Source organism: Panthera tigris, chromosome X (genome assembly GCF_018350195.1).
Source record: "Panthera tigris isolate Pti1 chromosome X, P.tigris_Pti1_mat1.1, whole genome shotgun sequence".
Taxonomy (NCBI): domain Eukaryota; kingdom Metazoa; phylum Chordata; class Mammalia; order Carnivora; family Felidae; genus Panthera; species Panthera tigris.
This window is the reverse complement of record NC_056677.1, coordinates 40821855-40836570: the sequence shown is the minus strand read 5'-3', so window position 1 is coordinate 40836570 and position 14716 is coordinate 40821855. Positions and strand designations below refer to the sequence as shown.

At 46.5% G+C, this 14716-nt stretch overlaps 1 non-coding gene across 1 annotated transcript; it reads right to left on the bottom strand.

The window, feature by feature from the left end:
- Window positions 1-4760: 4760 nt before the first annotated feature.
- Window positions 4761-4845, bottom strand: TRNAP-UGG. Its single transcript has one exon. It is a non-coding gene; the product is annotated as a tRNA-Pro (tRNA).
- Window positions 4846-14716: the final 9871 nt, after the last annotated feature.

Here is a 14716-nt window from a genome sequence, read left to right as displayed (position 1 = left end):
ATTACAGAATCTTACAGAAAACACAATTACAGAAAATGTAAACATATTTTTTAAAGAAGCACACACATGCACACACATGGGTAAAATTTCCTATGCTGGGATTAAACTCAGGCGGTCTGAATGAAGTCAATTCCTAAGAGCTAGATGAGACCAGCGGTGTTTTGGGCCGCCCCCCAGGTCTTTGCGTTCCTTAGAGTGGCTGTTGCGCAGACTCCTTGCCCCACTACGCACTTACAACGCTGTCTCACTGTCTCCCTTCCCGGGGACTGAACACTACACCTTAACGGGACCAGCGGACAGAAGCCGGGCTGGGCTCAGAGCCTCTTCGCAGGTTTGCCTGTCTCTGTGCCATTAGCTGCTCAGGAAGAGGCAGAGCCAGTTGTCACCGAACTGTGGGCCAGTGACAGTCCTGGGGTTAATCAGCTGTTCATCAGAGCAGCTATGACACCTTTAGAGGGTGGGAGGTGGACTCTCCACATGAAGGGCCAGCGTGCAGCCAACTAAGAGCTCTACCTCCTGCTGAATCTGGATCCGCCGCTCGTCCGCGGCCAGGGGGCGGGAGCGGAGACTTGATTGACAGACATTTCAACCAGTGAGAACGTCTGAGCCCGGCTGCCCTTAAGTAGCACGTGCCTTTTGGCTGTGAAGGGGCGAGTCTTGCTTTGACTGGCACTCTTTTCACCCAATAAATATGCCTGCTTGAGCTGGGGGCGGGGCGAGTGATGCAGAAAAGGCGGGGTCTTGTTCTTGACCTCCTTTAATTTAATGAGGAAACCCAGATTCCAGGAGGAGCCTCCTCCGCTTATCTGTCTTTGAAAAGACTTCCGGGGCGCCTGGGTGGCTCAGTGGGTTAAGCGCCTGACTGCAGCTCAGGTCATAATCTCACGGCTTGTGAGTTCGAGCCCTGAGTCTAGCTCTGTCCTGACAGCTCAGAGCCTGGAGTCTGCTTTGGATTCTGTGTCTCCCTCTCTCTCTGCCCCTTTCCCACTTTCTCACTCATGCTGTCTCTTTCTCTCAAAAATGAATAAATGTTGAGGGGAAAAAAGAAAAGACTTCTGATACTTTAAAAGAGTTAAAAAAAAATCACAGCTTTAGGGCAATTTGGCTTTCCCACGCTAATAGGAAATGGTGGTCTCACTGCACCTGTGACTCTCAGGGAAGGTGGTCTTAGGGATGGGGACAGGAAATAGAAGTAGTTCTCAGAAGCAGCTTAATAGCAATTGGCATAAGATTGGAACTCGATTTGAGGTTTCAGCGCCTGAGAGTCTCTTGGGGGGTGGGAGGGGTGGCACATGTTGTCTGATAAAGGGTCTCCGGTGTGCATGATGGGGGTTTGGGGGGCGATGATGCAGGCCTATGGGGATCAGTAAGGTTAGTGTGGTTGGTGTTTGAGGTCAGTCTGGATCAGTCTGGATCAGCCATGTGGCCGTCCACAGTAAGGGCCTGTTCTCTGATGAGACTGTACTGGAATCAAGCCGCTGATGGAGCCGGTGCTGCCCCAAAGGCTGCCATTGTCCCCTGGACATGGTAAGGCATCCATCCTCAGAGACTGGGCACAAAGTAAAAGACTCTGTTTCAGATGCAGACCATCCGCAGTCTTGACAGTGGTGTACCTCTTGTTGCAAAGGCCACCCGACAATGGGCCAAGAGTCAAAGTATTTGATAGACATCCTGTGCTTCCCTACCATTGGCAGATAGCCGATGTTGAACATTGGCTCCTCAAAACTGGACTCGAAAGGATCTCAGACTCTACCCCTCTCACCTCCTCCTGGTCCACACACCTTAGTAAGGCAGTTTGGTCACTTAATGTGGCTGTCACCAAAAAGGGACCATTTCCTATTAGATACCTCCTAGATAATGATCAGGACAAAAGTGGTGAAAATCAGGGATTCTGCCCTGCCATGCCTGGGCACCATGTATCTTTCTTTCTCTTCAAGGCCATCCCAGGCTAACCTGGTTCATAACCATCTGGGTGACAGCTCAGCCCCAAAGACGCCTAGGAGATTCAAACTTCATCCTGATTCAGTCACCTAGATTCCCTCATTGGATGGATGTGGTGCTAGAATATAAGGATAACCACTACTCGATTGAGTCCATGCTCATGGAGTTCCCCTACGGTGGGTGGCCCCCAGTGGCCAAGATAGAAGACATTTAAAAAACTAGGGGTCGGGGTGCCTGGGTGGCTCAGTCGGTTGGGCGTCCGACTTCAGCTCAGGTCATGATCTCACGGCTCGTGAGTTCGAGCCCCACGTCGGGCTCTGTGCTGACAGCTCGGAGCCTGGAGCCTGTTTCAGATTCTGTGTCTCCCTCTCTCTCTCTCTGACCCTTCCCTGTTCATGATCTCTCTCTGTCTCAAAAGTAAATAAACGTTAAAAAAAAAAATTAAAAAACTAGGGGTCACTGGGTGGCTCAGTCGGTTAAGCGACTCTTGATTTCGACGCTTGACTTCGGCTCAGGTCATCATCTCACAGTTTGTGAGTTCGAGCCCCGCGTCGGGCTCTGTGCTGACAGCTTGGAGCCTGGAGCCTGTTTCAGATTCTGTGTCTCCCTCTCTCTCTCTGACCCTTCCCTGTTCATGATCTGTCTCTCTCTGTCTCAAAAGTAAATAAACGTTAAAAAAAAAATTAAAAAACTAGGGGTCACTGGGTGGCTCAGTCGGTTAAGCGACTCTTGATTTCGACGCTTGACTTCGGCTCAGGTCATCATCTCACAGTTTGTGAGTTCGAGCCCCGCGTCAGGCCCTGTGCTGACAGGGCAGAGCCTGCCTGGGATTCTCTGTCTCCCACTCTCTCTGCCCCTCTCCTGCACGCTCTCTCTCTCTCTTTATAAAAACGCCTTTGGTCTTTTTGCACCTGCCCTTCTAGCTGAAAGGTCTGGGTGCAGGTAGGAGAAGATTGGATAAAAGTGAAGTTACAGGCCCTGGGATGGGACACACCGATTTCCTGGCTGTGGAAAGAGGGTACTTGGGGGAGCACGTGGGCTAGCCTCTGAGAGGTGTGAGGTGAGGAGACAATCCTCTCTTTGTCCCCTAGGTCAAGCGCTGAAGCCTGGAAAAACAATCACACGGTCTCCCGGAGTCAGCTGCCAGATGCTGCCAGATGCCAGCGTGGCCTTGTTTAGATCTGACTGATAAAAATTCATCTGCTTCTCTTGACACCCGAGTGGCCTCGGATTATGCCATGCCTAGCAACTTGGGTACAGGCACTTGATGTCACTACCCCATTAGACTTAACCCAACCAATGCAATGGTGTTTCCAATCAAGTTCAACAACAAATTCGGAGCTGGAATAAAGTGTGCCCCTTTGGGTTATCTGTGCACGGTCGGGGGGAGGGGGGCAAGCATGGGGAACAGTGACACCAAACCAGCAAAATCAGTCTAAACTCCTTTGTGTGGCTTGCGGCTTGCGGTGTAATAGCCTGGCCTTAGACGACTTCCAGGATGTCTAAGAATACAAGGCCTCCTGGGGCGCCTGGGAGGCTCAGTTGGTTAAGCGTCCGACTTCGGCTCAGGTCATGATCTCGCGGTTCGTGGGTCCAAGCCCCGCGTCGGGCTCTAGGCTGACAGCTTAGAGCCTGGAGCCTGCTTCGGATTCTGTGTCCCTCTCTCTCTCTGCCCCTCCCCTGATCATGCTCTTTGTCTCTCTCTCTCTCTCTCTCTCTCTCTCTCAAAAATAAACAAACATTAAAAAAATTAAAAGAATACAACGCCCTGACCACTCATTACCTTGGCTAATTCTCAGGATTGTGTCAACAGCGAGCAACCTCGGGGGGGCGGGGGGGAGGATGAGGTAACGTCTCCCGCTGGGACAAAACGGGCGCTGGATTCTCCGAGCTCAGCGTTTCTTGGCTGTCATGGAAACCCACTGCATGTGTGGCAGCCCCCGGGGCCCCTCCGTGCCACCCCTTTGAGACCTGGGGGATGCGGAGTGCCGACGTGATGTGCGTGCTGTCTGCTGTGCAAGGAGTAGAAAATCCTCTGTAAAGTCCCCAGCGGTCTCGTGCCTTCTGTCAGCAGCTGTAAAACTTGTTAGCTTCCAAGAGGGTAAAATCTCAGACCCTGACAGTCCGGAATTGAGGGGTTTTCCTGTGTGTTCTGATATCCCCTATGGTCTGGCCATGGGCAGTTTCTGAAGGTCAGTGATCAGCTGCCAGGGGTGTCGGGGATGCTGAGCCCCGAGGTGATTAGTGGCTGGAGGCCTGTGACGCTGCTGAGGGTCTGTGGCTGTCAGTCACTGCGAGAGGGGACGCGGTGCTGGTGTTCACATGGGCCGGTGACGGGTGAAGCTCTGAGTTGGAGTTTGTTTCCTTAATTGGATTCTTCGAGGATCAGTGATTGGCACTTTGTGTGATTAGTGCTTGGAGGCTTTGGAGGACCCTGTGGGAAGGAGAGCTGCCACATGCCCCAAGGAAGAATGGGTCTTCAGGGAGATACCGAGTTGGATTTTTCTTAGGTAATAGGCATCTTTTACATTCAGACCTGTCTGCATTTGGCACTTAGTTCTACCACTTACAGTCATGTTAAAAAAAGGAGAAACACCACCCAGTCCTTCTTCTTCTGTATAGGGAAAAACACAGTCTACTTCTTCCTATGCTTCTCTCTGTCTCTCTCTCTTTTTATTTTTTATTTTTTTTTATTTATTTTTTTTAAACGTTTATTTATTTTTGAGACAGAGAGAGACAGAGCATGAACGGGGGAGGGTCACAGAGAGAAGGAGACACAGAATCTGAAACAGGCTCCAGGCTCTGAGCTGTCAGCACAGAGCCCGACGCGGGGCTTGAACCCACGAACCGTGAGATCATGACCTGAGCCCAAGTCAGACGCTCAACCGACTGAGCCACCCAGGCGCCCCTCTCTCTCTTTTTAAAGTTTACTTACTTTGAGAAAGAGAGACAACACGAGGGGGAAGAGCAGAGAGAGAGAGAGAGAGAGAGAGAGGAAGATAATCCCGACTCGGGGCTCGAACTCACGAACTGTGAGATCATGACCTGAGCCGAAATAGCGTCTGACACTTAACAGACTGAGCCACCCAGACTCCCCCTAATGCTTCTCTTTTACTTTTATACAGAACATTTCACTTCTGACACTTCTTAATTATTTAAAAAATTTTTTAATATTTATTTTTAAGAGAGAGAGACACACAGCATGATCGGGGGAAGGGCAGAGAGAGAGAGTCACACAGAATCTGAAGCAGCCTCTGGCTCTGAACTGTCAGCACCAGAGCCCGACGTGGGACTCGAACTCACAGACCCTGAGATCATGACCTGAGCCGAAGTTGGATGCTCAACCGACTGAGCCACCCAAGTGACCCTTTTTTATTTTTTTGAATGTTTATTTATTTTTGAGAGAGAGAGAGAGCACAAGCAGGGGAGGGGCAGAGAGAGAGGGAGGCACAAAATCTGAAGCAGGCTTGAGGTGTTGAGCTGTCAGTACAGAGCCCAATGCGGGGCTCAAACCCACGAACCGTGAGATCATGACCTGAGACGAAGTCAGCCGCTTAACCGACTGAACCAGCCAGGTGCCCCCACTTCTGACATTTCTGGTCACCAGATGTGTGGGGGTTTCTTTCCACACCAAGCAATTCTCTGCGACACCAGCTGGATGTCTTATAATTTAACTAAATTCTGACATCATCTACCTGGAGATAGAATCAGATCGCACAGGTTGAGGGGCTCACTCCCACAAGACTGCCCCTCTCCCCAGTTTAGATGTCAATTACAAGTAGTAGGTTCCCAGGTTGCCCACGGGAGTTGTGGCGACAGATTGGTGGTTTCCATGAACCCCTTCCTCAGGTTTGATTAATCGCCTAGAGTGGCTCACAGAACTCAGGGAAGCCCTTACTTACATTTGCCAGTTTATTAAAGGACATGATAAAGGAAGGATACAGATGAACAGCCAGACGAAGAGATACATAGGGTGGAGTCTGAGAGGGTCCTGAGCACAGAAGCTTCTCTGTCCCTGTGGTGATGGGGTTCATCCTCCTCCGAGAATGCGAATGTGTTGACCCACCCAGAAGCTCCCTGATCCCCCTACTATTGGGATTTTTATGAGGCCTTCCTCATGTAGGCATGATTGATCATTAACTCTGTTTCCAGCCCTCTCCCGTCTCGGGAGGCTGAAAATCCCAAGCTTCTAATCGTGGCTTGATCCTTCTGGTGACCAGCCCCCATCCAGGACTCACCTACAGTCACCTCATTAGAACAAAAGATGGTCCTAGAGTTCTTTTTTTTTTTTTTTGCAAGTTTTATTTATTTAAGTAATCTCTACACCCAACATGGGGCTCAAATTCACAACCCCAAGATCAAGAGATGCATGCTTTTCCGACTGAGCCAGCCAGGCGACCCGCTCCTAATGTTCTTATCATTTAGAAATGTACAAGGGTTTCGGGAAGCCCTGTGTCAGGAACCAGGGTCAAAGACAAATATTTGAACAAGAGATCCTCCTAGAGCTCTTATCATTTACGAAATTCAAGGGTTTTAGGAGCTCTGTGCCAGGAACCAGGGGCAGAGACCGATATTTTATATTTTCTATCATCTCACGCCAGCATAGTTTGACTTTGGTCAGATTTCTTCTGAGCCTCAGTTTCCTTATCTATAAAATGGAGATAATATATCATATGATACATATAGTATATAATGTCTTCATATTATTTTTTAGTGTTTACTTTTATTTTTGAGAGAGTGAGAGAACTAGCGAGTGTGAGTGGGGGAGGGGCAGCAAGAGAGGGGGACAGAGGATCTGAAGCGGGCTCTGTGCAGACAGCAGGGAACCTGATGCGGGGTTCGAACTCACGAACCATGTCAGATGCCTAACAGACTGAGCCACCCGGGCATCCCTATATCTTAATGGCATCGTGGGAAATCCTCAGCATGTCCATCAGTGTAAGACTATACGCAATTTTGGGGAATAAGGATGGTAATACACTGGGGTACACCCCTCTGAATTCAGTACTTGGAGGATGCGGGTGACAACGTGAGTAGGAAGTGGCTTTTGGCGAAGCAGGTTTGTAGCAAACTGCAGAGTGCATCGTGTTCACTCTCGATGGTAAATCTGATCTCCACCTGCCTTATCAGGTTCTGCGGTTTGGCTCAGAGAAAAGCCAGCATGGTCATAGTCCAGAAACAGATCTTTTGGTTGTGTTAGCCCAGGTAGGTATCTGGGAAGTCTTAAATGTTGTTAGCTTAGAAAGTAGGCTGTGGAGGTTCCTGAGGATGTACATCGAAATATCCAGGAGCTCTCTTTTAAATGTCCGTGACATTGTCACCCTGCAGCCTAGCTCTTGACCTGAGCCTCACAGACCCGCTTCTCTGCACTGACCCTAGAGACCACTGATTCTTATACCCTTTTTTCCCGCTCTTACTGAATTGGCTAGAGTTTTCAGTACAATGGTGCAGAGAATTATTGATAGTAGAACGCTTGTGGGCTTCTTTTTTCTGGTTTAAAGGGAAATCTTTCAACGTTTCCCACTAAGAATAATGTGTGTGTGTGTGTGTGTGTGTGTGTGTGTGTCTGTGTGTGTACGCGTGTTTTAAGAGATCCTTACCAGGTTATAGAAAGTCCCATTTCTTCCTACTTTACTAAGTTTAAAATTTTTTTTAAATGTTTATTTATTTTTGATAGAAAGAGAGACAGAATGTGAGCGGGGGAGGGCAGAGAGAGAGTGAGACACAGGATCTGAAGCAGGCTCCAGGCTCCCAGCTGTCAGCACAGAGCCCGATGCGGGGTTCCTACTCACGAACCGCGAGATCATGACCTGAGCTGAAGTTGGCTGCTCAACCGACTGAGCCACCCGGCCTCCCCACTAAGTTTTTTTTTTTTTTTTTTTAATTACCAATGGCTGCTAAAATTGTCAGATACTTTTTCTGTGTCTTTCTTGGCAATCACGACTTTTCTCTTTTAATCTGTAAATATGGTTTAAGTTATATTATCCAGTTTTCCAATAATAAACCAACATTGTATTCCAGGGGTAAACTCAACTTGTCATGATACATTATCCTTTTGGGGCTCAGTTGATTAAGTGTGTGACTTCGGCTCAGTTCATGATCTCACGGTTCATGAGTTCGAGTCTTGCATTGGGCGCTGCACTGACAGCACAGAGCCCACTTCGGATCCTCTCTCTCGCTCTCTCTCTGCCCCTCTCCAGCTTGTGGGCGCTCTCTCCCTCTCAAAAATAAATAAGCATTAAAAACACATTATTCTTTTTACATATTGCTAATATTTCCTTTAGGATTTTTGCATCTATGTTCATGAATGGGATAAACCTGAAATTTTTGTTGTTGTTCACTATGCAATCATGGGTTGAATTGTGCACCTGCAAAAAAGATGTTGAAATCCTAACCCCCAGTACCTCAGAATGTGACCTTATGTGGAAATAGTGTCATTGTACATGGGATTAGTTAGGGTGAGGTCATACTACTGTAAGGCAGGACCCTAATTCAATATGACTCGTGTCCTTTATTTCGGAAAAAAATTTTGATGTTTATTTGTTTTTTGAGAGAAAAACAGAGTGTGAGTGGGGGAGGGGCAGAGAGAGAGAGGGAGACACAGAATCCGAAGCAGGCTCCAGGCTCTGAACTGTCAGCACAGAGCCCGAGGCGGGGCTTGAACCCACAAACTGTGAGATCATGACCTGAGCCAAAGTTGGACACTTAACTGACTGAGTCACCCAGGCACCCCATGACTCATGTCCTTATAAGAAGATGGCCAGGGGCTCCTGGCTGGCTCAGTCAGTGGAGCGTGCAACTCCTGATCTTGGGGGTGTGAGTTCGAATCCCACATTTGGGGTAGAGTTTTCTTAATAAAAAAAGAAGACGGCCATGTGAAGACAGGGAGACACAGGGAGGATGCCATGTGGTAACAGGGGCAAAGAGTGAGTTAGGTAGCTGCAAGCCAGGGGGCACCAGAGATTGCTGGAAAACCACCAGAAGCTAGAAAGAGGCAAGGAAGGGTTTACTATAGGTTCCACAGGGAGCGTGGCCCTACTGACATGGTTTCAGACTTCCAATCTCCAGAACTGGTCGGTGATAAGTATCTGTGTTTTAAGCCACCCAGTTTGTGGCATTCTGTTACGGCAGCCATGGGAAACAAATACACTATCTTCATAAAATGAATTGGGGGTTTTACCCTTTCCTCCCCATATTCTCTGTAAGAGTTTATATAACCTTGAATTAACTGCTTCTTGAATGTGTTGTACAACTTGACCGTCAAGCCACCTGGGCTTACTGGTTTCCTTGTGGGAAGATATTTCTTGAATATGAAATAAACTTCTAGTCACCTGCTATGTATCTTCAGCACTGAAGATAGGCAGAGCCCTTGCCTTGAGTTCCTATAGACAGGAATAATATTCTAGAGGGGCGCCTGGGTGGCTCAGGTCATGATCTCAGGGTCCGTGAGTTCGAGCCCCGCATCGGGCTCTGTGCTGACAGCTCGGAGCCTGGAGCATGCTTTGGATTCTGTGTCTGCCTCTCTCTCTGCCCCTCCCCCGCTCGTGCTCTGTCTCTGTCTCTCTCTCAAAAATAAATAAACATTAATGTTAGTCATGGGGGAGGCTTCCACCACCAGGGAAGGGTGCTAGAACCTGCATCCCACAAAATTGAATTCCCAGTTTCGGTGGTCCTGCAGAGAGCAGGAGAGCCATTCTGGGGAGCTTGGGATCTCCTGCACTTTAGGAGATTCCTTCCTCAAAGTCCTCAGAGAACTCCATCTTGGCCTCTGGAATCCCACAGCAATTCCACCACTCTCTGACTTACCTTGAATGAGAAATGGGCTGGAGGTGCCTGGGCTAGGAGGCTAGCCAGCTGTAGCATGGGGGTGGGGAGCAAGGTCCCCAGTTCCGTGTTTCAGATCATCTTTGGTCTCCTGATGGTCTCCAAAAAGTCCTGCTACACACTCTTTGGAGCCCTGGGAGTAGTCCCATGGCAGCCTTATTGCTCTCTGAACTCACGCGATGGAGAAATCAGGACGGGAAAGGACAAGCACAGATCAGACAACTCGTGGTTTGCAGTGAGGGTTGGAGAAGGGGCTGTCCTGGGGCGTCAGATCCACGATGTTCCCTGGAGCTCCCCAGTGAAAAGGCCTTTGCAGGTTGGGTTTGAGCTCAGGCATTCATAAACAACTTTATGGAGTTGCTTTCCCCAGCTCCGGACTTGCAAGTACAGGAATCGGATCCTGATTAACATATCAAAGACTTGTACAACTGAGCTCATGCTAGACCTCTTCCCAAGTCCCAACACTGCAAAGCCTGTAAAAACAACTGACATTGGAACCACACCCACAGAAGCTAAGTGAACTTCTGGACCAAATGTAACCGTGTAGATTGTCTGCTAAAACAAATATATTAACATTCTTCATATAATCTAAAATTACTCATGCGAAGAACAATGAAACGCTCAATTCAAATGGAAAAAGATAATCAACAGGTGCCAAGAGGGAGGTGTAATGATCTGAAAAGCACTTTAAAACAGCTATTACAGTGGGGCGCCTGGGTGGCTCAGTCAGTTCAGTGTCTGACTTCGGCTCAGGTCATGATCTCGTGGTCTGTGAGTTCGAGCCCCGCATCGCACTCTGTGCTGACAGCTCGGAGCCTGGAGCCCGCTTCGGATTCTGTGTCTCCCTCCCTCTCTCTATGCCCCTCCCCCACTCATGTTCTCTCTCTCTCTCTCTCTCTCTCCCTCTCTGAAAAATAAGTAAATATTAAAATAAATAAAACAGGGGCACCTGGGTGGCTCAGTCGGTTAAGCATCCGACTTCGGCTCAGGTTATGATCTCACAGTTTGTGGGTTCGAGCCCCACATCGGACTTTGTGCTGACAGCTTAGAGCCTGGAGCCTGCTTCGAATTCTGTGTCTCCCTCTCTCTCTGTTCCTCCCCTGCTCATGCTCTGTCTCTCTCTCTCTCTCTTTCAAAAATAAATAAAAACATTAAAAATAAAATAAATAAAACAGCAATTATAGAAATGATTGGATGAGCAATCATGAAAATCCTCCAGATATTGAAATGGAAAGTATTGGAATAGAAAAAACACAAAGATTAGCCCCATGGAAATTTTTGAACTGAAAAATAAAATAACAACAACAAAAATAACTAGGTGGGCTCAATAGCAAAGAAAACAGAGAAAGGAGCCAGCGAACTTGAAGATAGATGAGTAGAACAACAGAGAGAAAAAAAAATATTGAAAAAAAATTTAACAGAAATTCAAGAATTCATGGGATAACAACAAAAAGTCTGGTATTCAAGTTTTTGGAGTCCCAGGAAGAGAAATGTGAGGCAGAAAAAATATTTGAAGAAATAATTGCCCAAACTTCTCAAGTTAGGTAAAAAACACAAACCTACAGATTCAACAAAACCTCAAACAGGATAAACCCAAAGAAATACATAGAAACACATATCCAGACACATCCTAATCAAATGGCTGAAAACTAAAGACAAATAAAAAATCTTGAAATCAGCAAGAGAAAAATTATTACCTGTAGAGAAACAATGATTTCAAAGACTGCATTTTTCTCATTGGAAACCATGAAGGCCAAAAGGAAATAGCACATTTTTAAAGTTCTTTTCTTTAAAAACTTCATTTTTTTTTTCATTTTGAGAGAGAGAGAGCATGCATGCACAAGTGGAGGAGGGGCAGAGACAGAGGGAGAGAGAATCCCAAGCAGGCTCTTTGCTGCCAGAGCAAAGTCCAACACGGGGCTCAATCTCATGAACTGTGAGATCATGATCTGAGCTGAAATCAAGAGTCGGATGCTTCACCCGTTGAACCACCCAGGCACCCCAGGAATAGCATGTTTTTGAAATGCCAAGAGGTTGAAAGAAAAGAACTATCAACCATGATCCGCATCCAGTGAAAATAACCTTCAGGGATGAAGGTGAAATAAAGACATTCTCATATAAAGGAAAACTGAAAGAATTCATAGCCAGCAGACAGACCTACTCTAAAAGAACTGCTAAAGGAGACAGAAACTGAGTATATCAGGAATGAAGTAATAACAGCAATGGTAAATACCGTGATGGCTGAGAGCAAAAAAAATTAACCTTGATGGGATGCCTGGACAGCTCAATCGGTAGAGCCATGTGACTTTTGATCTCAGGGCTTTAAGTTTGAGGCCCACACTGGGTGTAGAGATTACTTAAAAAATAAAATCTTTAAAAAAGATTTAACCTTGGAACTAGAAGGTATTATGCTAAGTGAAATAAGTCAATCAAAGAAAGGCAAATATCATATGACTTCACTCCTACGTGTAATTTAAGGTGCAGAACAGGGGCGCCTGGGTGGCTCAGTCGGTTAAGCACCCAACTTCAGCTCAGGTCATGATCTCACGGTCCGTGAGTTCGAGCCCCGCATCGGGCTCTGTGCTGACAGCTCAGGGCCTGGAGCCTGTTTTGGATTCTGTGTCTCCTTCTCTCTCTGCCCCTCCTGCACTCAAGCTCTGTTCTCAAAAATAAATAAATAAATAAATACAAACATTAAGATGCAAAACAGATGAACATAAGGGAAGAGAAGCAAAAATAATATAAACAGGGAGGGGGACATAACATGAGACTCTTAAATACAGAGAACAAACTGAGGGTTGCTGGAGGGGCTGTGGGTGGGGGGGATGGGCTAAATGGGTATGGGGCATTAGGGAGGACACTTGTTGGGATGAGCACTGGGTGTTATACATAGGGGATGAATCACTGGAATCTACTCCTCTGAAATCATCATTGCACTATATGCTAACTTGGATGCAAATTTAAATAAATAAATAAATAAATAAATAAATAAATAAAAATTCTGGCAAACATTTTAGATCAAGTCTATATGCCAAATCAGTCAGTAAAAAACACATTCTACCTAAAAAAAAAAAAGATTTAATCTTGACGAATTTTCAATAGATTTCAATGGATTTTCAAGGGATAGAAATTACATACTGAAAAAAAGTCAATTCACCAAAAAGACAATTTTATTTTTTTTTAATGTGTCTTTATTTTATTTTGAGACAGAGGGAGAGAAGGGAGAGAATCCTAAGCAGGCTTCGAGCTATCAACATGGAACCCGACATGGGACTTGATCCCATGAACTGTGAGATCATGACCTGAGCAGAAATCAAGAGTTGGACACTTAACCAACTGAGCCACACAGGTGCCCCCAAAACATACAATTTATTTATTTATTTATTTATTTATTAAAAAAAATTTTTTAATGTTTATTTCTGAGACAGAGCATGAGCTTGGGAGGGGGAGAGAGACAGGGAGACACAGAATCCGAAACAGGCTGCAGGCTCTGAGCTGTCAGCACAGCGCCTGATGCGGGGCTCTAAGTCATGAGCCTTCGAGCTATGAGGTCATGACCTGAGCAGAAATCAGCCACTTAACCGAGCCACCCAGGCATTCCCCCCCTTCAAAACATACAATTTTAAAGGTGTGTGCACCTAACAACAGAGTTCCAAAATACTCAAACCCAAAACTGTCAGAACTGAATAGACAAATAGACAAATCCAAAATTATAGCTGGAGATTTCAACGCTCCTTCCCCATTGACAAAACTAGAAGACAGAAGCTCAGGAAGGATATAGAAGAACTCAACACCACCAACAACCAACTGAATCTAACTGGCATTTATAAAACACTCAAGTCATGGGGCGCCTGGGTGGCTCAGTCGGTTAAGCATCGGACTTCGGCTCAGGTCATGATCTCGCGGTTCATGGGTTCGAGCCCCGTGTCGGGCTCTGTGCTGAGAGCTCAGAGCCTGGAGCCTGCTTCGGATTCTCCCTCTCTCTTTGACCCTTTCCTACTTGCGCACGCACTCTCCCTCTCTCTCTCTAAAATATACACATTAAAAAAATTTTTATAGAACACTCATAACAGCAGAATGCACATCGTTCTCAAATATAAATCTAACAAAACATGTACAAGATCTATATGCTGATAGCTACAAACTACTGATGAAAAAATTTGAAGACCTAAACAGTTGGAAAGACACACCACGTTCCTGGATGCCAATTCTCTCTAAATTGTTCTACAAGATTTAAAGCAGCTTCAATTAAAATTGCAGCATGATTTTTTTTGTAGGTATAGTTAAGGAGATTCTAAAATTTATATGGAAGGCCAAAGGAACTAGAATAGCTACGACAATTTTGAAAAAGAACAAAGTTGGAGAAATCATACTACCCAAGTTTTTAAAACTTTTTTTTTTACATACTTATTTATTTTTGAGACAGAGAGAGACAGAGCATGAACAGGGGAGGGCCAGAGAGAGAGGGAGACACAGAATCTGAAACAGGCTCCAGACTCTGAGCTGTCAGCAGAGAGCCCGACGCGGGGCTCGAACTCACGGACCATGAGATCATGACCTGAGCCGAAGTCGGACGCTCAACCGACTGAGCCACCCAGGCGCCCCTAAAACTTTTTTTTAATGTTTATTTATTTTTGAGAGAGAGAGAGAGAGAGCAGGGGAGGGGCAGAGAGAGAGAGAGAGACAGAATCCCAGGCAGGCTCCATGCTGTCAGCACAGAGCCTGACGTGGGGCTTGAACCCATGAACCATGAGATCATGACCTGAGCCGAAACCAAGAGTTGGACGCTTAACCAACTGAGCCACCCAGGCACCCCTCACACTACCCAATTTTAAGGCTAGTTAATAGTGAGAAAAATCAGATCAGTGTTTTCCTGGGGCTGAGGGCAGACATACAGAGGGACCAAAGGAAAGGATTATAAAGAGACACAGAGAAAGTCTTGGAGTAGTGG